The sequence below is a fragment of the Marmota monax genome, unplaced genomic scaffold, assembly GCF_021218885.2.
Source record: "Marmota monax isolate L192 unplaced genomic scaffold, Marmota_monax_Labrador192_F-V1.1 WCK01_AAM20220418_F8-fsc00110, whole genome shotgun sequence".
Taxonomy (NCBI): Eukaryota; Metazoa; Chordata; class Mammalia; order Rodentia; family Sciuridae; genus Marmota; species Marmota monax.
The window spans coordinates 1,351,181-1,375,300 of NW_026694633.1; positions in this window are offsets into that span (position 1 = coordinate 1,351,181).

A 24,120-nucleotide genomic window follows, 5' to 3' on the forward strand; every position below is an offset into this window, starting at 1 on the left:
CAAATACTTTCTTGAATATAGTTATAATACTTTTTTTGATTACATACTAACATTTTTGTTAATGATGGATTGCTTACATGTTAGTGGTCCCAAGAGATTCTATCACATAGTGAGGTAAAAACCATTTTAGTTTGTAGAAATACACTTGGGGTCACACAATGATAAAATTGCTTAGTGACACAGTTCTTAGAACATATCCTATTATTAAGTGATGCATGACTTTATATTAAATTCTAGTTGAAGGGCTCAAATACAGTTTTTTTTTCTTTTCTATACTTGTTTTCTGGGAATAAGAAATTTTCTTAGCAGTTATGTGTGACATTTCATTTTCTGATTATTTTATTTTATTTTTTTTGGTAGTTCTATACAGACTTGTATACCTTATTTTTATTCATTTTATAGAAGCCTAATATTGTTTCAATGTGGAACATAATGAAAAGTTTAGAAGATAGGCCTCTACACTTATGATCAATTAGTTTTCTATAAAGGTACAATGCATTCTATTGCAAAGGGGTAAATTAAGCCAATATTGCTGTAACAACTGAATATCAACATACTCTGCTCTCTCTTTTACTTCAGGTGGGAATGTAAAAATCATACAATCACTTTGGAAAACAGTTTGGCAGTTCCCATGTAGCCACCATATGCCCCTCTCATTCCACTCCTACATATTTACCAGAGAGCAGGGAAAAGCATATGTCTATACAAAGACAGAGATGTATGTTCCATCAGCTTTATTTGTAACAACCATTTTATAGAATCCTAATCTAATGATGTCTTCTTCTGTCAAATACTTTAGCAGAGCTTTTTGTTTTTAACTGGTTCAATAAGAAATTGTGTGGGGAGATGCATTAGTTTCCTATGGCTGCTTGAAACAAATGATCACTATGTTAGCTCCTTAAAACATTATTATCTTACAATTCTGGAGGTCAAAACTCAGAATTGGGTTTTGCTTGGCCAAAATCAAGTAGATGACAAGTCTATCTTCCAGAGGTTCTAGAAGAGAATCAATTTCCTTTTGCCTTTGCAGTTCCTAGCTACATTCCTTGGCTCATGGTCTCCTACCATCACAAAGCCAGCAGTGGCCAATTGAGTCTTTTCCCCATTGCATCACTCTGACACTGACTCTTATTTCTCTTCTTTTATTTATTTTATATATATTTTATTTATATATATATATTTTATATATATATATATATATATATATATATATATATATATATATATATATATATATATATATATATTAGGACACTTTGATTGCTTTGGATTTATCTGGAAAACTCAGAGAAATCTTCCAATCTTAAACTGTTGCTAAACTGTGTTGGTCAATATCTGTTATATAACAAAATACTTGTGACAATAAATTTATAAAGAGGAAAGGTTTATTTTGGCTCACAGTTTTAGGGGTTTTTATCCATGGTCATAGGTTCCACTGCTTTGGGGCCTGTGGTGAGTCAGCACAGCATGGCAGGAGCACATCATTGAGGAAGCCCATTTAGATCCTGGTGGAAAAGTGAAAGAGAGAGAGAGAGAGAGGGGAAGTAGTCAGGGATCCAAGAGTTCCTTTAAATGGCACCCCCACTATGGCTGAAAGACCTCCCACTAGGCCTCAGTGTTAAAGTTTCCCCATCCCATAATGCCATGGGCTGGACACCAAATATTTAAAACATGAACTTTTCAGAGGCATTTTAAGATTCAAACTATATCAGCAACCCTAATTCCATCCATCTGCAACTTTGCTTCATCTTTGCTGGGTAAGGTGATGTTTCCTTCTCACCATTTTCTTTCTTTTTTCTTTCCATAAGCTCTGTGTTGCAGACATGGCCCCTTTACAGGACACCTGTGATTTTGCATCCTGCATACTTTGCAGTCTTTTCCCTGTAGTCCTTTGGTTTGCTTGACAACTTTTAAGGTTTAGAGTGAATTTATTCTTTCTGTTGATAGTTTTAGGTCATCCTTAACTAATATTAGTCAACTTGGAAGCTGTTAAAGAACTTCAGTCATTTTTAACTGAATAAATTGATTGTTTTATGGACAATGAAAAGGGTAATATAATTTTGAGATATTGCTTTTTAAAATCAGATAAATAAATGGTTGCCTTGCAATCCATTATAAGGATGCTATTCTTTGAGAGATGGGTAATCATGGGAGTGTTTTGATCAGATGAGTGACTGTATTTTAACAGAATCATTATGAGTGCTGTGTTTGAGAACAGACTACAGGGAGGGATGGCCTGAAGTTTGAGCACAGTACAACAGCTGTTGCCATGGTTGCAATGACATTCAAAAGTGTGGGGTTGCATCTCAGGCTGGTAGCCAGGGAGGGGTGAGTGGGTCCCATTCTGAACATACTGTGAAGGGACACCTTATAGGATTTCATGAGGAATGCAGTAGGCTTTGGGACAAAGAAAATGTTGTGGAGGATTCTGTGATTTTTGTTTTGAATAGGTGGAAAAAATGAAAGCAGCTGATGTGGACAGGAATTTTAGAAATTGACTTCTGAAATGTTAGGTTGAGATACATATATGACATCCCAGAGGAATTTCAAGTGGGCAGGTGAATATATGAATCTGGGATGAGTGAGAGAGAAGATAAAGAGAGAGAGGTCTAGGCTGGAGTTATAAATTTTGGAGTCATGTCATTAGCATATAGATGGTTTTTAAAGCTGTGAGACTGGATAAGATCATCAATGGAGTGAGTTAAGAGAGAAAGAAGTCAAAAGATAGAGCTCTAGGCATACAGGTGTTAAGAGACTGTGGTTTGGAGTAGGCCACTGCAAAAGAGGCTATAAAGTCAAAAGAAAACTGGTGGAGTATGGAGTCCTGGAAGTCAAATAAAAAGCATGCTGGGAGGAGAGAGTAACTGTGTGCTTCAGATGCAACAGGTAGGTCAAGAAAATAAGGACTAGGAATTGACCATTGGATTTAGTCTCTCAGAAGTTATTTATGATCCAGCCAAAAGTACCTTCAATGGAGTAGTAGAGTGAAAACATTTGAGTTAGTTCAAGAGAGATCAAGAAGAGAATTGGAGGCAGCAGCCATAGACAACAATTTTAATGCTTTTCCTACATACTGTAATAAGTGTAAAGTAATCCAATGGGATGGAAACTTCAGCTGTCTTCAGGGAGAAGAGCTAAAGAGAGTTTTTGCTTTAAATGGGAAAAATACATCACATCTATATCCTTGTGGGAATGATCCAATAGAAAGTAGAAATTGATAATATAGAGACAGAAAATTTCTGGAATGATAGTTTGAGTTAGAGATGAAGGGGTAGGATCTAGTCACAAAGATAAAGTAATGATTAGACATACTTGTTAAAGAGGGGAAACAGTAAGTGGTCAGGTAGATGAGAATAGGTGGATAAATGGATGGCAAAATACTTTATGGAAATTCTTTTTGTTAACTAGGTGAGAATAGGATAGGGATAAAAATTAAGGAAGATGAAGAAAAGGGAATAGGTATGAAAGTCATCTGGAAGACTGAGGACACTGAGAATGGATCTGGACTCCAGTGTGGTTGCCAGACAAGACCTCAAGGTGAGGAGTTATATATTGTAGAGTGAGACCAGCTATCATGGAGGTGCATTTTCCTTGAACCACGTAGAGATGAAGGTGCAGGTGAGTGGGGGAGATGACGGTAGACAATGGCTGGACTCTCCTTACTTCTGACAGTTTTATTTATTTGGTTGAGAAAAGACCTAGTAATTGGATTTTTTAAAATGCATCCAACATGATTCTAAGTAAAGTCAGAGTTGAGCCACTATGAGGTCACACAGCTTCCACCTGAAGCAAGTGGGGATTTGTAGCAGTTGCTGTGGGCTACAGAGTGAAAATGATAAGACAAGGCCACTTGAGATTTGTGTATCTTATTCATTTTTGTATAATCTTGGCCTAGAATTTTTGAACTTGGGGAAGTTCCTAGGACACTGAGAAAAGATAAAATTAAGGAAATGTCTGACATTTGTCATCTCTGCCTGTAGCATAGGGAACATATACAGAAAATTTAGACTTACTATTTTAAATTTTTGGCAGTTTTAAAAAATAATACTAACTTGGATAGGAACAAATCAATTTGTGGATCTTTGGAAAATAAGTTAAATTATATATATTTTTTTAGCATAGGAGATTTTTATGCTAAATTTTAGCCTGGAGCATTAGTATATAAAATTGATGTTCTGACAGAAACTTAATATGAAGAGAAACTTCTTTTTTTTTTTCAATTTCTCTATGAAACACACTCATAAGATAACTGAGTCATTTGTGTCCATAGATGGATACTATTGCATAGGAAAAAAAAGAATGAAAAGAAAAACATGATATTTTTCTGAGAAATGACAAATGTTTTGGTTAAAGACTACATTTTGAGTAAAATGGTTTCTCAAGATTTTGTTCTCTGAAACAAGAAAAGTCTGAAAGAGTTCACTGTGGTTTTGGCCAGTAGCAATTTCTCAGTCCACAAAAGCACACTAAAACTTTGTATTTGAGGAGAAGGACATTGAAAGTTGCAAATTTACAGAACTTCCATTTTATCAGTTCATGAAGTTAAAAAAAAATTCAGTCTGCTCTGTAGACACTCTGAGCATACTTGGACCAATAAAGGATTATAAAATATAATATTATATTTGCTCTGGAACAAAAAAATGTATTATTTCTTTTTTGTTGTGAACAAGGCAGAATTTCCTACCTTTACTTCAAAGGGGTTTTATCTGAGCAAAGTTCAAGCAAGAATCAGATGCTTCCTTTTTGTTCATTCTTCTGGTTCTGAAAAGTATAGAAGAGGAGCAAGAAACCTAATACTGAGGGACACATTGCACAAACACCACTTCAGCAAAACACAGTCTAGATACAAACAATTCAGGATATAATGGGACTGAAAACAGTGCACATTTCAGGGATGCTGTGGAGGTTTATTCTCATCATTTATATTGCTGTAGGGAAGATTCAGTTAAATGACAGTTTAGCTAACTCCCTGTAAACAGTGTTCACTTTTAACACTGCTGTAGAAGCACAGGAATCCCTCTGATGAACTCTAAGAGACTGGTAACAATACCTCTAAAAGGCCACGTTGCTAGGTAACAGCTTGTCTCCTTGGTCACAGTGAATCCATGGAAGACCCCCAAAGGTGGCTGCAGATTCTTGGTGGACAGCTCTTGTATCTCCTCCTGGGAACATGATGAAAAATGTCTTCAGAAAAATAACTTTGCAAAGACAAGAGGAATTTTTATCACCTGCAAGACATGTCCCAAAGGTAGGAAAATGAAATGAAAAGTAACCTTAGTCATTACTTAGAGAAAAGCGAAACAAACCTAGATAGTGTTACCAGATGAAAGTTTATTTAAAATGTAAAATCATGCAACCTGTGTTACTGCTGATGCCCGGCAGCTAGTTAAAAATGCAATGCAATTCCTGTGATTAATGTTGTAACACAGAGACATGGGCTTACTCTTTTAGTGATGGCTTGTCCATAGATACACAGGACTCTTTTAAGAAAGTGTGTGTGAATTTCAAGGGAAAAAGTAGAGGAAACAACTTAAAGGCAATCTGAGTGTCAACTAGCCAGAATGAAATGAAACTACTACTACCAACAACCCAAGACTAGTCCTAGCTCATTAAAGCCACAAATCAGATTATCAGACCAAAATCCAATCCTTGTTTCCTCATTCCTACTTTTCACTTATGAGTCTCATTAAGTGTTTTGCAAAGTATGCATATAATTAATCCACAATTGAGGGGTTTGAAATTTTCTTGAATGTTTTCATGTTGGTGTATAACCCAACTCTCATCTTTCAATTTTCAAAATTGAGTAAATTGTGGCTTCATAAATCTGTATGGAATTTATTCAGAGCTTCCATTTACTGTTCCAGTTAAGAGAAGAATTATGCTTAGGGAGAGAATTAGAAACCAAGAGTGAGAAAATTTCAATTTTTGTTAGCCTAGTGTATACATCTCAAGCAGTGTCAAGATATTATATAGCTTTCAATATTAAAATCTAAATGTGTTCATTATTTGGAGAAATGGGCATGTAAAATGATACTTTTTAAATGGATAGAAATTCTGTGCAGAATTATGAACTTCATTTTCCTCCCACGTTAAAAGCATACATACACTAAACCAAGAGGGTTATTTGAGAGTCTCCATAAAATGATCTCTACTATTACTATTATTTTTTTCAATTAGTAAAATAATGTTAATAATTATAATATCTGTTAAATAATATTCTCTATAAAATAATTAGAGACAGCTTTAATATTAGTCTTCAAATTTTGACAGGGAAAGGAAGGGAAGGGGAGAGGGAGCTAGGGTGGGGAGGGAAAGAGAGATGGAGAAAAGGAAACAAAAAGAAGAAAGAATGTTTTCTGAACACTAGTATCTTGCTGATCACATTGCTGCACATCAAGAAACAAGAATCTTATTCACATCAACTTCCTAAACTATAGTCAATTTCATTTGGGATTGTGTACTTTATTTTTGCGTGCAAGATCTACCTCAATCACATATCCTTTAGTGTCTCTATTCATCTTCTCTCTTGTGTTATGGTATGTGGTCAAGCTTTCAATGTCCTGACAACATAGGGAGCAGTAGAAAAAGTGATCTGTTGCTACAATGTAGTTCTATGAGTTTTTCCTTCTTTCTTTCTTTCTTTCTTTCTTTCTTCTTTCTTTCTTTCTTTCTTTCTTTTTCTTTTGTAGATGGACACATATCTTTATTTTTATTTATTTATTTTTTTTTGTGGTGCTGAGGATAGAACCCAAGGCCTCACATGTGCGAGGCAAGTGCTCTACCACTGAGCTACAACCCCAGCCCAATTCTATGAGTTTCTAAGCATAATTTGTAGAGGGAGCATAGAGGTGTTTCAATCCCTCTATCTTTGTTATTTCTGATATTTGCATATTTCTTCTGCTTTCATGAATGTCAGTGAATCCATGACTAGCTACTGAAGTTTACAACTTTTCTTTCTAGAGATATTTTGTAATTGTTCTTCTACTTTTGTTTTTACCTTAAAATGGGAACCATTTGATGTTTTTAAGACTGAGCATGAGGCTGGAGCAATGAACACATAAAATTTATAAAAATAAAAATGGGTCATATAAAATTAAAATTTGACTCATTCAGATTGTAAAAAAAATTGTAGTTATATATTTTTCAAAATTTAAAGACACTGTTTTATGGTAACAAACAAAATAATATAAGATGGGTCTATTGAAATCTTAGGCTTTGGGGTACCTGAAATATTTTTGGAATAACTATAAGACACAGTTGTACAGAAAAGCTGATGAATTATTATTTATTCAGTTTATGGTTTTAGTTCTAGAAACATTATCTAGAGCTATCAGAAAGTAGTAAAAATCTCCAAATTCAAACCTGGCATATTTCATTTGGCATTTCAGAAATGAACAACTTAAACTAGCAATTTTTTTCTGATTTTATAAGAACTCCATTGACAGTACTTTCTATTATTTTATTGCCATCTCTAGCATATAGGTAGCACAGTCGTTATCCATTTACAAGTGAAGAAAATATAGTCATAGGAAGGACAGAAATTCTAGGTTTAAAAGAAAATGAAGAAGAGTGGTCTATGCAATCAAAGAGGCTGAATTTGTGTCTCCTTTCACCCAGTAATTGCTTCTAGCTCATATCTTGAAAGTGCCCAGTTTTAGCCAGATCTCACTGGATTTGAGAACCTCTTGAAAGTGCCCAGTTTTAGTCAGATCTCACTAGATTTGAGAACCTTGAGTAATGGTTGTTTGTTTGTTTGTTTGTTTGGGGAGAAGATGTTTCAGGATTGGAAAGAATGCCCTTTGCTAATGGAAAATTAAAACTGAACCTACTCCCTTCCTTCCCAAATACAATGCTCTCATGATGAAGCCATGAATACAAATGGAACCTTTAGAAACTGAGTCATATTCAATGCTGTTTTGATAATGCTGTGGGTCTTCAAGGAGGCCCCTGGCCTTCTGTTTGAAAGGTGCCCAAGATCATTTCATTCAGCTCAACTGTACAGGTTCACCTCAGGAACTAGGCCATCTGCCACTTCCTCCTTCACTTGCCTTACAAAGTTACATAATCACCAACTTGACATTTTAATTAAACAGATAGCACCCATTGCTGCTGACAATTTATGAGGCTTATAAATCCCTGATTGTAAAGGACGTTGCAATCTTCTGCAGAAAGGTGCTCGTGAATGGATAAGTTATATTGTTGTTTTTCATCCAGGAGTCTCAGCTCACCTGATTCCTTATTGTTAGTCATTCTATACTTTAAAACCCAAGAATAGATGGCCAATTCAGATAATGCCACCTATTTTTAAAGATATATAAATCATGGCTGACAAATGCTGTACAGTTTTAGCCCTGGCACCTTCTCCATGGCAGCTTTATATTAGAACATTAATAAAATTAATTTCTCTTTCATAAAGGTTTAGATTTGTAATTTATGATAACTGTTTGTTCACTGCAGGCAGAGAGATTAAAAATGAGTAAACCAATATACCAACTAAACTGCATGTGTCTGGTTTTATTCAGGGGCAGGCGAGTTAGGAGAGGGTTTTAAAAATGGTGTGATGTTATCTGAAATGGTATTCTCAGAAGTTCTATTATAGAAGGCCTTTGTTCTCAGTAAATAAGAACTGCTTAGATTTACAGGTTCTGTTCATTGGGAAATTATTTATACATGGTTAAGTGGAGTAATCAGAATAAGAAAAATCAATAGTAATGATTTTCCCTTAATAACAATTGCATCCTGATAATGATAGAGCTTTACAGCTATTTAAGCAGCACATCAGCTTATCTTATTCTTATTTGAATCCTAGTCATTAGCACATAGTCATTTATTTGGGTGACCTGGACAAGATACCCCACCTCTTTATGCCTCAGTTTCCTTGTCTACAAAGTGAAAATAATGCTGCCCATTTCATTAGGTGATTAGATCAACTAAATGAAATAATACATGTAATGCCATTAGTATGGTGCCTAGCCTACAGCAAGTATTCAACAAAACTGCATAAATATGTTACTAACGGAAGGAAGGAAGAAAGTTACAACAACACAAAACAAAACGCTCTCATGATGAAGCCATGAATACAAATGGAACCTATCACTCACACTGAATCTGCATCATCTCTGAATCTGAAAGATCCACAACTGACAATTAGAGGTACTAAGTCAAGGGTCACAGCCCTAGGGTTCCTGAGACTCTCAGGTCTTGTAAGTTTTTTGGTGGGGTGCAGGGGTTGTGGTCATGTTGCTGGGGACTGAACCCAGGGCCTTGTGCATGTGAGGCAGGAAATCTACCCACTGAGCTATATCCCCAGCCCAGGCCTTACAATTTTGACTTCAGTGAAACACAGCAGGAGTTTGGGTTAGTTACATTAGCTGGAAGACTCCTTAGTTTTATTTTCATTTTTTTAATCCAAAGAATTAGAAATCATTTTGTCATGCCGAGATTTCTAAAACAAATAAGAAGAATGAAGAAAAATCCCAAATGGGCTTTTTGATAGAAGTAGCATAACACAGAAGATTTTGAGAATGTTCCAGAGGTTTTTACCAAAAGCCACCACCCCTTATCACTGGGGAGGGCAGGAATCCAGAGAAATAGGAGAATAGAAATTTAGGGATTTGGGGTCTGGGGTTGTGGCTCAGCGGTAGAGTGCTTGCCTAGCATGTGCATGGCCCTAGGTTTGATCCTTAGCACCACATAAAAATAAAGAAATAAAATAAAGGTATTCTGTCCAACTACAATTTAAAAATAAATAAAAAAAGAAATTCAGGGATTTTATAATTAAATGTCATCTAAGGTCTAACTAGGCATTAACTGGTTAGAATCTTCTCAACTGAGACTCTTGACCATTATTCAACTTATTCTTAAAAAAAAAAGCTGGAAGAGAAGGGAAGGAGGGATAGTACTAGCTACAGACTTACTTGTATTATCCTGTAGCTCAAGAATTAAAACCAAAAATCAATAAATGGGATGGGTTCGAACTACAAAGCTTCTTCTTGGCAAAAGAAATGATCAGAGAGGTGAACAGAGAGCCTACAGAATGGAAACAAATCTTTACCACAAGCACATCAGATAGAGCACTAATCTCTAGGATATATAAAACACTCAAAAACCTTAACACCAAAAAATCAAATAACCCAATCCATAAATGGGCCAAAGAAATGAACAGACACTTTTGAGAAGAGGATATACAATCAATCAACAAGCATATGAAAAAATGTTCAATATCTCTAGCAATTAGATACATGCAAATCAAAACTACTCTAAGATTTCATCTCACTCCAGTCAGAATAGCAGCTATCAAGAATACAAACAACAATATGTATTGGCAAAAATGTGGAGGAAAAGGCACACTCATACATTGCTGGTGGGACTGCAAATTGGTGCAGCCAATCTGGAAAGCAGTATGAAGATTCCTTGGAAAAGTTGGAATGGGGCTGGGATTGTGGCTCAGTGGTAGAGTACTCCCCTAGCACATGCAAGGCCCTAGGTTCGATCCTCAGCACCACATAAAAATAAACAAATAAAATAAAGGTATTGTGTCCAACTACAACTAAAAAATAAATATTTTTTTAAAAAAGAAAAGAAAACTTGAAATGGAACGACCATTTAACCCAGCTATCCCATTCCTTGATGTATACCCAAAGGACTTAAAAACAGCAAACTACAGGGATGCAGCCACATCTATGTTTACAGCAGCACAATTCATAATAGCTAAACTGTGGAACCAACATAGATGCCCTTCAGTAGATGAATGGATAAAGAATGTGGTATACACACACACATATACATACACACACACAATGGAATATTACTCAGCATTAAAAGAGAATAAAATCATGGCATTTACAGATAAATGGATGGAGTTGGAGAATATAATGCTGAGTGAAGTAAACCAATCCCCCCAAACCAAAGGCCAAATGTTTTCTTTGATATGAGGATGTTGACTCATAATGGCAATGGGTGGGAGCATGAGAGGAATAGAGGGACTTCAGATAGGGCAAAGGGAAGGGAGAGAAAGGGAGGGGGCAAGGGGAGAGGAATGGTGATGGAATGAGTTAGACATCATTACCCTCAGTACATTTATGAAGACACAAATGGAGTGGAAATACTTTGTGTACAATCAATGACTTGAAAAATTATGCTCTATATGTGTAATATGAAATGAATTTCATTCTGACATCATGCATTATAAATTAGGATAAATAAATAATTTAATAAAAAATTTTTAGTTACCTTCTAGTAAGTGCCTAGCTGTTATGAGAATAATGTCACAAAGAGTTCTTCTAGTGTAAACCAGAAAAAAAAAATAGGACTGGGGATGTGGCTAAGGGGTAAAGCACATGCTTAGCAAGGACAAGGCCCTGGGTTTGATTCCCAATACCACACATAAATAAATAAATAAGCCAGAAAAAGATCTAATGTAAGCTAAGCTGAGATGACGAGATAACGCTTACTTACTTTTAAATTTAGTCCCAGCGTGCAGCTGTTGAGCTTGATATGTGGCTCTCCAGATCAAAATCCTCATTTAAACTGAATCTTTCTTATCAGATATTTTAATGATGTGAACTTTTTCCCCTCATACTTTAGGGAGATTATATAAGCAAAATAAGACTAGGTCTCATACTTTACATTAAAAAAAAAAAGAGTGGGAGACTTCCAAGTTGTTTTGTTAGCTCAGCCCCTCATTGAACACTCGTCATTGTAGTTAGAATTACAAGACACCATTTGCCTATGATCATTATTCTTATTTTTCTGATTTAATTTTGGAAGAAAATAGCTAGTATACTTCAATAAAAACAAATGAACTAAAAAAGTCAATTAAACTTTTATACCCTGTCTATTCTCAAGTATATTATTCTATTTCCATTCATTTTTTTTCTCATAATTGGTGGTTAAAATTCCAGTTATAGACATCAGGATATATTTGCTCTAGGAGTAATATTCAGAGAATTTAATGTTGTTTTTCTAATGTTTGTTAATTTGTTTTTATGAGAAGATGCTCATTGGTAATTTCAAGAAACAATACCAAAAACTATTAAAGTGGGAAAGATATGAGCGGCATATATTTTCTGACTTCTTCACATGTTTAAAAACAAATTTTTGATTTTTTTAGTTTAATGGCAGATGGAGAAATCATTTTCTCCTTGATAATAGAGATTGTTGTTGTGTATTTTTAATGGCATGATTTTGTAGTTTTTAGATGATGATGTTATTTTTAGAATATAATGTCTATAAAAGTGTTCTTACTGTATCAGCTCAGTCATTAAGTAAAAAAATGAAAAAATTCTCTATAGTGTATTTAATGAAGGCAACCTCACTATATAAGACAAATATTTTTTGTTAAGCAAAAATGGTATAGAAGTCTAGTAACTGTGCTATAAAACATGGAATGCTCTGTCTTAAGATTCTTGAAGCCTGGAAAATAATCTATCAAGAGAGAAAAAGAGAGAGATATAATTTCTAGTTTTACTTAATACAAATCATCTTTAGATATTGTTTTTAAAGCTGGCTTAAAGTCATGTAAAGCACCAGTTACAGAAAAAAAAAAAAAAAACAAACTTACAACTACTGCTCAGGAGCAAGAGAAAAGTATAAGAGGAATAGTAAGCCAAAGAATTAGTACCAGACAGCAGAAAAGATATTTTCTATCTTAGCAGTATGAAAATGGGAAATGGAAATACAGGGATAACTGGGCAGTTGTTAAGTGATTGGGGATGCTCACATATGCCCAATCTGCAGCTTCAGTAAGAATGATATTCCAACATGAGGGCTGACTTCTTAGTACCTCGTGTGTGTGAGTGTGTGTGAGTGTGTATCTGTATGTGTATTTGTGTCTACTTTTAGGTTTCATTTTCTAAGACACACAGTTCATATAGATACCCTTACCACTGGGGAGAATTTGTCTAAAGTGACTATTAGCCAAAAAAAATTATGCTTACAACTAGGACAGATGAAAAATCCTTTTAAGGTCTAGGTAAAATCCTGAGTATCATTTATCTCTTCTCCAAATGGAAAAGCTTATGCTGTAATTTGTTTTTATTATAAACATAGGTATTTACTTTTAATAAGAGAGATGCATAAACACTTAAAACATTTTCTTTCACTCAGCTCCTCAGGGCAAAACACAAGTGGTCAAGATACGTGTCCATCTAATTCATCTTACTACTGTGGTCCAAGTGAGACTTACCCTCCATTGGCTCTGTCAAGGAACAGAACATTCCATTCACGTTCGGATTCTGGAATATCATCCTTGGTAAATATTTCTCAGTTGCCTTTTAGACTTTGGGTATAATGATAAGTTTATAAACACCCACTATATTATATTGAATATATTTTTTCAATCATATATTCTGTTTGCCTTAGAAATTACAGAAAATTGTTTTTTCAAGCCCAGTTATCAACTTTGTAACACCAATGGCTGACAGAGTTTCTATCACATAAATGAGTTACAATATATATTTCTAAATAAATGAATGAAATGCAATGAAGTGTACCATTAGGCAGTGCTATATCCATACACTAACAAACTCAGAATACTTACATTATTGAAATCTAGAGTTCATGATGCTCTAAATTAATCAATTGATTCGTCAAAGTTAAAAAGGGAAAACAAACAAGGCAAGACACAATTATTCACTGTTAAACAGTGGTAATACACTACATCTCACTGACAGCCTTCTTTGGAAATAAATAAAGATGCAATAGCTCATTTTCCTACAATGTCAGAATCTCCAAATTAAACATGAGGCTCCCTTAAAAAAATAGGTTTTTGTACAAAATTAGGTAGCAGGTAAAATTTGTAAGCTTTCTTCTCAAACACAGCTTTAGCTTAGATTCTTTTCTTTTTCCAGTAGGAGCCTCATAAAGCAGCACAAAGAGGCAATGGACTGTGGCAGCCCCAGGGAATTTCACTTGCAAGAAATTTTTATTCTATAATAGAAGCAAGAAAAAGGAAAATTTTAAGAACAGATAGCATGTTAAGTAGCTTTTATAAACATGTAAACTAACAGTCAACATAATAATTTGATCACTGTACTCCTTACTAATCTAAAATTCATTGTTTATTGGTTGTTAAAAAAAAAAACAGTTCAAAAGGAGAATTTAATTCCTTGAAAGCTCATTAGCAAATCCTCAGACAATCTCAAAGTATTAATTAACTTCTTAGAGTTACTGTTAATAAGGTAGAGAGCTTTTGCTATTAGTTCTGTATTTACTGGAACAAAGTCATTTAACGAGTAAGTAATGAAGCTAAAACATCAATGTTAAATTATTATTTTAAAAAAATTCACCTCTTCCCAGTTTAATTTGAGGCAAACATTTCTCAGTTTTGCTCTGTAGGATTCACTGGTCCCATGTGTTGCACCAAGAATAATAGATTTTATGATTTAAGTCTAGGGAAATACTTCATAGCATAGACTAGCATCATTAACATATACACTGAGAAGTCTTGTAAGAAAGGGAAACACTTAATTTGGTTTAATCTAGAGTTTATCTGAAGGTGGAAAAAGTTTTGTATTTGCATTGGTTACACAAATTTGCAGATGAATCAAAGCATAATCTATGAGAAATGCTGCTCAGTGAACTATCTTAATGACATTTTAAACCAATTATTCTGGGCTTGTTTGTTTGCCTATGTGTGTAATGCTGACTAACAGAAGAATGAATCTATGGTGCATGTATGTGTTTAACATAATATTCTTTTCTAGTTTTGTTTTGTTTTTGTTAAACTTGAAACTATCATGAACTATATATGTGTGTATGTGTGTATAAAAATATGGAATTTGGGGCTGGCGTTGTGGCTCAGTGGTAGAATACTTGCTTCTCACATGTGAGGCACTGGGTTTGATCCTCAGCACCACATAAATATGAATAAATAAATTAAGGGTATTGTGTCCATCTACAACTAAAAATATTTTTAAAAATATGGAATTTTGATTGAATACAACCGTAGTATTAGAATAATATAAAATTGCCCCAAATGTGCTTTTGGAACATGTTCTGGTCAGTAATATACTGGCCAGAACAAGGAAGATGACCAAACCTGAACTATTTTATTCAGTGGTAGCTACACATTTTAAAAACAATGTTAGTGAACTGAAACTCTTCCTAAGAAGACCCATCAGGATGTTTGGTTATAACTTATAAACCAAGATCTGTAACAATTGGATGACTTAAGAAGATGTTATGAGGGCTGGGGATTTGGCTCAAGTGGTAGCGCGCTCGCCTGGCATACGTGCGGCCCGGGTTCGATCCTCAGTACCACATACAAACAAAGATGTTGTGTCCGCCGAAAACTAAAAAATAAATATTAAAAAATTCTCTCTCTCTCTCTCTCTCTCTCTCTCTCTCTCTCTCTCTCTCTCTAAAAGAAGAAGATGTTATGAAATATTTGAAGTGGCAATTGCATGTGCACCTCACACGGGCACATCTTGCACAGTTGAAGCAAGTTAGAGGAATTCTGTAATAAAGAGGGTACATATAGTGAAGGCTTCCTATCAGTTAGAACTGTTCTAAAATGAAATAATATTCTTCATGAATGTTCAGTAAGTATTAAAGGATGATATATCAGAGTTGGTGTAGAGGGGATTCATGATAGGTACATATATTTATTCATTTGGTCATTTATTTTCAAACATAAATCAGTCAGAGGTATTGGGGTGGCAAAGTTGAACAGGAATACATAATTTCAAATGGACTAGGATGACATCTATAGGCACATCACTGGACATTTTTTGGAGTTCAATTTGGCTGAATATTTGGTATGGATTTACATTGCTTTTATACACAAAAGTCAATGAATTGCATGTTTCCACATGATATTTCTCTTCTCTCTTATTTTAAAGCTTCCATCAGATTCTTGTAAGTACCTCACTTGGCACAAGGTAGAAGAACATGAAATTCAAGGAAGTCAACTGCGTTGCCCAAGAGTAAGAAAAGGTAGAAGAACCAATGTGCATATTCTTTGTGTACCTGCTTTGAGTACATTTTTTTTAAAAAAAATTAAAATTCATTATTTAAGGTAAAAAAGACATTATATGGAAGTAGGAAAATTTCCTTTTCTTATACCATTAAATTGTTGATACAGTGAAGTCACCTATAAGAATATACTCATAACTGACTATATAAATAGTTCTCAGTACTAATTATTTGAAAAAATTTAAAGATAAAGGATAAATTGTAGACAAGCTATCTAGAAAATAATCACTATGACTTTTGGTTCCATTTAGTGTTGCAGTGTGAAATATATACAGACATAAAATTTTGTTTTTTTATTTTTTACTATAACATGATATTGTGAATATTCCTGCCATGACATTAAATATTACCAAAACATGCTTCTAAAGGTTGCATGGATTTATATCATCTAGATACTGGATATCAATGTATTTATTTTAATCAGCAATCCTTGTTAGAAATTTAGTTTATCTACTATTTTTCAGAATCATGAATCACACTGCCATTTCAATTGATGACTTCAAGCTAATTTAATTGTTAACAAAATAATCAGAAGAGAATCATAAATGTATTAGGGTTCTTCAGAGAGACAAAACAAATAAAACATCTCCCTCCTACAAATGAATATGAGATTAATTATGAAAATCGATTCATAAGATTACATGAGACTGGGAAGTCCTACAACATGTGGTCCACAAGCTGAAGGACCTGGAAATCTGGTGATGTCGTTCAAGTTGAGTCTGAACCAGGCAAGCTAATGGTATAACACTCAGTCTGAGTCCAGAGGCCTGAGAACCTGAGAGCCTACCAGTGAAAGTTCTGGAGTCTGAAGACCAGGGAACCTGCAGTTCTGTGTTCAAGGTCAGGAGGAGATGCTTGTGCCAGCTCCAAAAGAGATATGAATTCACCCTTCCCCCACCTTTTTGTTCTCGTGGTCTCTCAGCAGATCATGTGATGCCAGCCCACATGGGTGAGTGCTAATCTTCTGTATCCAACATGTTGATTCAAACACTAATTTCTCCTAGTAACACCCTGAGGACTGTGATGGTTAATTTAAAATGTCACCTTGACTAAATTAAAGGATACTTAGATAGCTGGCAAAGCATTATTTCTAGGTATGTCTTTGAGGGTATTTCTGGAAGCAATTTGCTTTGCAATGAGTGGACTGAGTCAGGAAATCTGCCCTCACCAAACGTAGTTGGGCACCATTCCATGAACTGAGGACACAGATAGAACAAAAATGCAGGTTAAAGGTAAATTGGCTCTCTCTTAGAAACTGGGACACCCATCTTCTCCTGCCCTTGGGTATCAGAACTCCAGTTTCTCAGGACTTTGACCTTGGATTTTGCATAGGTTATAAATTCTGTAAGACAAAAAACATGCATTTCTCATATTTTTAATATCTCTATAAGCCAATAAAATAATAAGATGTAATGCCTGCTTCAGTGAGTATTAGTCTTTATAAAACATCACTCATCTTGACACTCTTATCTATATTTGAAGAGTTGCAGTAATACTTTATAGTGTCCATTTATACTATTGATATTGAAAAATGACTTTAGATGTATTCATCTTCTCGTTTCCCTCTCAGTGGCATTACTTTGCCCACATGATACCTGTCTTCTTTCACTCAAACTCAGTTAACAAAGGAAGAATGAAATAGCATTGGTTTTTTTTTTTTTTTTTTTTGGAAGTAAAGTGTATTCTTATGCTTTAACTCTGTCAACTATATTTGCAGCTAAACACTGTCTTATATTTTCAAGTGTTAGTAAATATTATTACTAGAGATATGTTAGAGTTGGCCTTCAAAACCTTAAAGAGGATATTTTTTTCCAAAGAGGGAGAATTTTTAGGATATTAAGAAGGAAGGAGATCATAGGAAGTAGAAGTCAAATGTCTAATGAGTATAAGGAGTTTTCCAGAAAAAGAGAGGGCAATTTCATGAGGTAAAGTGAGCAGGATGAAAGTTGCTTGTTTTTTATTACTGTTATTTTTGGTTATCAATGGACCTTTATTTTATTTACTTAAATGCAGTGCTGAGAATAGAACCGAGTGCCTCACACATGCTAGGCAAGCACTCTACCACTGAGCAACCAACCCAGCCCCACAAGTTGTTTTTTAAAACATAGCATGGGAAAAGTTCAGATTCCCTTTTCCTGCACCCAAAAGAATGGAGGTAGGTAGTATGGTATGGAGTTCCAGAATGTGTATTTATGAAAAATTGTTGCAGAAAATTCTGTTTCAGATAATCTGAGGGCCATACTTATGAGAAAAACTAATGTAGAGACTTGAAGAGAGAATATATTTTAAAGGAAAAATGAAAAAGTTGGTAAAGATGGGCGGCTTCATGACATTGGTGGCAGTCAGAGGGGCAAAAAGAAATTGCATTCTGAGTACAAGTGGAGGGTCAAGGTTAGAGAGAACTGTAGAATTGTAGAATCTGGAGCATCTGACAGGGGAATAAAATGTGACAGAAAGCTGAAAATGAGCATGCGCACAGAGGGTCCACAGGTCTCCCTCCCTTCCTGATTTTAGTGGCCAGGTCAGGGGTTGGGATCATCATTCTGCAAAACCAATCCCACATAATGGCGATGGTGGCCATTCATGCAGAGGATGTCATTGCTCTGCACAGACAAAGGCACATTTCCCTTCCATAGATCATTAACGACACCCGATCTCTCCTAAGTGACTAGTCATAAAAGGTACAGAGCATGATCTAGGGGATGGAAAACACTGGAAAAATCCCATCACCTCAAACCATAGAGGAAATAGATGTCCCTTCTTCATTGCCCTTACGTCAGTTTACGTTTGTTTTATGAGATGAGACAAATGCTTTGAAAAGCATTATGGTAAGAATTATCCTCCTTTTAGATTAAATCCTGAACCACCAACAAAACTCTTGGTTGCTCTCAGTTGCCCCAGTTGTACATCCAGGAAGAGTTTGCAAGAAAAGAAAGGTTATCCAGTGTATGGGATAAACAGCTATTTCCCAAGGCTTTGATTGCTGGATCAAGACTGACTTCACTTCTCCCAATTAAATGAAGCAAAAGAGCAAACTGTTGGCAGAGTTCTTTTAAAGGAGAGATTCCTTCTGTTTGAAAATCTCCCAGCAAGTTAATTCAGTGACTGCTGTTACAAGTTACAAATCCAGTGAGGGGACAAAGAGCAAGCTCAGAGGTAGCAGGTAAAAGCCAGCATCCCTGTGCTGTCAGATATTCTAGCTTGTAGTTCTTAGCCGCTAAGATATCTCTTCAATGAACCAACCAAGTCTGAGTAAAAAAAAATAATAATAATCCAATTTAATACAACTGCTCACAGTGGAAGTGACCTTTGGCCTACAATGTCAAAGAAGTCTTTGAAAGCTACTGTAAAGAGAAATAATTAAAAGAGCAGAAAATCAATAGCACTCAAACAAACAATACAGGGTAGACTTTAATAACACTGGGGGATTTAGTACACAGAGAAATCTTCCAGATTTGGGCGAGGCTTGAGTTACAGGCAACGGAGTCAAAGTTACCCCTAATCAATTAAGTAAATACTCCAGTTTTCCACGGTTTGATACTTAACAACAATCATATTCATCAATGAAGAAGCACATCACCTAACTGAGGTTATCTGACTTGTAAATTGGTTGACCCTTCCACACTCAGGGTCATAAGATGTTCTGGGTACCTTAAAGGCCAGACAACTCCTTGGCCTTCACTTCCCTCAGTGAAAAATCGATGTTTTCATCAAAATAATAAAATATTGGGTTGTTCTCTTATTGCCTTCTATAAGACCGTGGAAATGGATTCTTTCTTTCCCATCATAATTCGAAAAAACATGCCAGAAAAGCAAAACTTGTTTTTGATGCCTTCAGTGTTGCTTTTCTTCTTCATCATCTTTAAAATAAGGGGAGTTGTGCATTTTAGGAAAAAAAAAAAAGAGTGGGGAAAATGCTACTAGGTGTGACATGTAGAAACACAATACGTTAGAGTTGGAGGCAACTGAAATAATTTATTGCAGGATTGCTTTTAGGGGCCTGGATGACATCATAAAAGAGAAAAATTTGCCTGGGGTAACACAACCAAGGGGGCCTGTAGCAATAAGAAAGCATATGTTGGTCTAAAATATTAGAAATAACTGTTTTTAAAAATCACTGTGAATGCCAAACAAACATGGTTTCTCCCCAAACTCAGCTTGTGTTGGGCTCTGGCTTCAAGCCCTTTTTGTGTTTTTGCAGGTGTGGAAAAATAAAACTCTGAAAATTAAAATCAGTCATCTGGAGTCACATGATTATCTTCCACCTAACTCCAAACTAGAAGCAGGACAGCCTTTGCTAGCCCTGAGAGTTTTGAACAAAACTTACTTGGAAGATAGAGTTGGAAAATAGTGGGAAATTAGTTTCAAAATGGAAATTGGGGTAAGATGGAGGGCAGCCATGATGACAAGCAAAGATTTGTAAGCAGTAAGAATTCCTACCGTATTTTGAGCATGTGAATCCTATATTAAAGCTCAAAGGAAGGCTGGATGGCAACTGTGTCATTTATATTGGAGGAGAGAAGCAAGGAGAGAGATCCCAGAGAAAGCAGGGGCAGTCCAGGTTGGAAGATGTGATGATATGGACATTGAACAGGAGAAGCCAGATTCTCATAGTGAAAAATGATAGGATGAGGGAGCTCATTTTGAATGGATGACAGAGAGAATCAGGAGTGACTTCACAATCCCCCAAAGGGATTACATGAAGATTTCAGGTACTAGTGACTTTTCTCACTTCTCTTGGCTCTATATAACTTATACAGGGTTAAAAGTTAATTCTACATGCTGATTTTTTTCTTCTGTTAATAGAACTAACTCCTGTGTCTTTTCAATAGTTCTACAAAAGTAATAAAATTATCTCTGTACTTCAAAAGATATGCTCAGAATTTAAGGTAGTCTAATAAAAATGACAGGTATTATGCATTTTACTATCACATTTTTTCTAATGATGTTGTTAAATTGGATTTAGAAAGGAATCTACAGCTGCATTTTGTTGTTGTTTTCTGTGGTTCCAGAGATGGAACCCTGGGCCTGGCACAAATGTAGACAAATGCTCTGCCACTGAGCTACATCCTAAGCCCATAAAAATAAAAAATTTAAGCCAAAGATGTGTGTCAATCATCTATAGAAACTTGGATCCTAGGTATCACAAATATGAACTCTTTAAATTAAGATGAGTTAGAGCCCTAATTGTTTTTTTCTGATTACGATATTCACTTTCCTGATAACGTTCTTCAAAAATAATGTGAAAAAAAAATTAAGCTGCTGATTTGGTATTTCCTCTCTCTCCTGTAACTCCTTCTGTGATGAAAGGGTCCAGGCAGTGAGCCCATCAAGACAGGCTTCTTCAGTGGGGTGGGGGAAACAAAAGAGCTGTGAGGTTTAAATTTTAAATTATTGTCAAACCTATGAATCTGATGTTTCCAAATCAGAGCTCTCACTCCCAGTTGGTTCTTAGCCGCCAACTCTGCATCCAGTATTTAACCAATTAGGGGTGCAGAAACTGCAGATAGAGAGGGCCAAAGTGTATATTGTTTATAAAAGATGAGAGGAAGATTATTTGGCAATTTTCAAGAAAAATTATTTTCAGCACACAGAAAGTGGGGAATGTGGTAAAGTTGGGGACACTTCCTTGCTTCCTCTGACAACAGGATTAGGCAGAGAATAGTGGATTAAGTCACATTTTGTGACTGCTCACAGTATTTGGATATGATGTGAGTGAAACCATGTTTTCCTTAATCCTGATATTGGGTGGAACTTTCAAACAACTGACCAGATACCAAGTGAAGATGCCAGTCCTGTTCCTCTAAGTCTTTCTTACCAGATCTTACCTTCTGATTTTTGCTAAGGACCCTCTGAAGAAGAGTTACTTTTTCAACAGGCAAGGCGTAACTTGCCTCCAAAGAAAAGAGTCCTTGAAAAAAACAAATGGGAAACATGGCTACAAGAAAATTGGGAGGACTGCACGGTAAGAAACCTCTATTCCCCATTGATTCAACTATGACACCATGTTTTTAAGGGACAGTTACCAGCATAAATACTAAAACTTTTAGCATCTCTTCAGAACTTGCTCTCAAATTTATGGTGTTTGGGCTTTGTTTCATTTTTCTACCTTCTCTTCATTCTGACGTTACATATGTGTTTTATATTATTCTGATATTGCTGAACTTTAGGGAAAAAAGTATACAGTAGTTGAAAATGAAATTGTTCCTTTTGGTTAACAAATGTCAAATGTAGGACAATAATCCACATCTACAAATTTGTGGTGCAATCTGGGATCCCTTGAATAACACATCAGGGTAACAGTTTTGATCAGCTAGAACAACCTATCTGGTTGGGAACAAACCAAGTTTGTCACCAGTGAAGGTCATAAGCTGTGATTTTTGTGTGTGTGCTGGAAACCATCCAGCTGACCGAGCCATGGTGGTGAAACAGCCCTGCAGCTGGTCAGCCTAACCATTATAAGGCTATCAGGCTGTAACCCTTTGGCTTCTAGTTCCAGCTGCATCAAATCACATTTGGGCAAAAGACTGGAGGTTTAACTGAGAAAGACAAGCACTGGTAACTATAAAGGAGTGCTATCCACCTCTTCAAAATGGAGTGGAAATGATCAAATTATAATGGATGCTTTTAAGTCTTTTATAAATGAAAGTGAGTTTGAAAGCTCCTCATTGGGAATCCTGCTGCCTCCTTTGCTTCACAGGCTGATATGATATCATAAAATTATAAAATTAGGGGGTGGGAAGGGGCTTCAAAGAGGGTCTGATCTAAATTCTTTCCTTTCAAAAAAGAAAAGGAAATCCAGAAAGAGAAATAATTTGCCCTCAATGACACAACGTAATATAAAAAATAGAATTCTGTGTCCTAGTGTGGAGCTTTTTTGTAGTACTTTAAAATATTCATATATAATAAAGGCATACTACTCTCAGAAAGCTTAATAATATTCCCACTTATTTATTATAAAAATGTAAACAACATATCCCAGGTTTTGATCTCTTCCAGGACTCTCCTTAGAGGTAATGGTTCTGGTGTATATATGAATTCACTATTTATAGCTGCAATTTAAAGCATGGGAATACCATCAAGAGACTAGGGGCTTGCTAATAAATTATCAAAGAAAATGTAATTGACCTTTCAGTAAGTGTAAGAGAGTAGCTATTTAAACTCCGAACTATCATAGAATGATTAATTGGGAAAAAACAGTAAATAAGAAAACTTCTCTCAGGAGGTGACATTTAATGAGTAGAGATGTTAGATATAATCTTTTATGATTTCTTAAGTTTTCCTTTAAGATGAAGACCTTTTCGACTTTTGTAAAATAAAACTTCAAGTATCAAATTTCATAATGTTAAATGTGTAAAATTATCAATATAACAATATCTAGATTTCCTTAAGTAACAAATTATTTTGCTTCAGATTTATAATGGGGGACTGTCATTCTATTCAAAATTTTTGACAGAAACTGGTGGTAAAATATGAATAAAAAAGTTAAGCTGACTCTTAGGAATAGTTTCCAAGACCATTGCCAACACCAAGAAGGGGATTAATTTCCTTTGCAACAAGGTTGACTAATGTTAAGTGTAAAACTTAAAAACAACTATCTTTGAAATATGCAGTCATTTTTAGGTATGCATTCCTAATTGCTTTAAAACAAAATCATAGTTTTAATCTTTGAGGATGTTCTCTTACTCTGAAGTTCTTAAAAATGTGATTTCTGAGTATTTTCAAATACAACTAATGATATTGTGAATTGTGCTGCTATAAACATTGACGTGGCTGTGTCCCTGTAGTATGCTGATTTTATGTCCTTTGGGTATAGTCCGAGAAGAAGAATAGCTGGGTCTAATGGTGGTTCCATTCCCAGCTTTCCAAGGAATCTCCATACTGCTTTCCAAATTGGCTTCACCAATTTGTAGTCCCACCAGCCATGTATGAGTGTACCTTTTTCCCCGCATTTGGTGTCAACATATCGTATATACAGAGATATGATAAATTGTGGTATAAAGGTGTATTAAGAATTGTAATGCAAAAAACAACAATAATAATAAGAGAGCTCATGTAAAAAAAAAAGACTAATGATAGCTGATCATTCAATTCTCAAACAGAAGTTTACCCACTCCACTCTGAACCCTTAGAGAATTTCAGTCT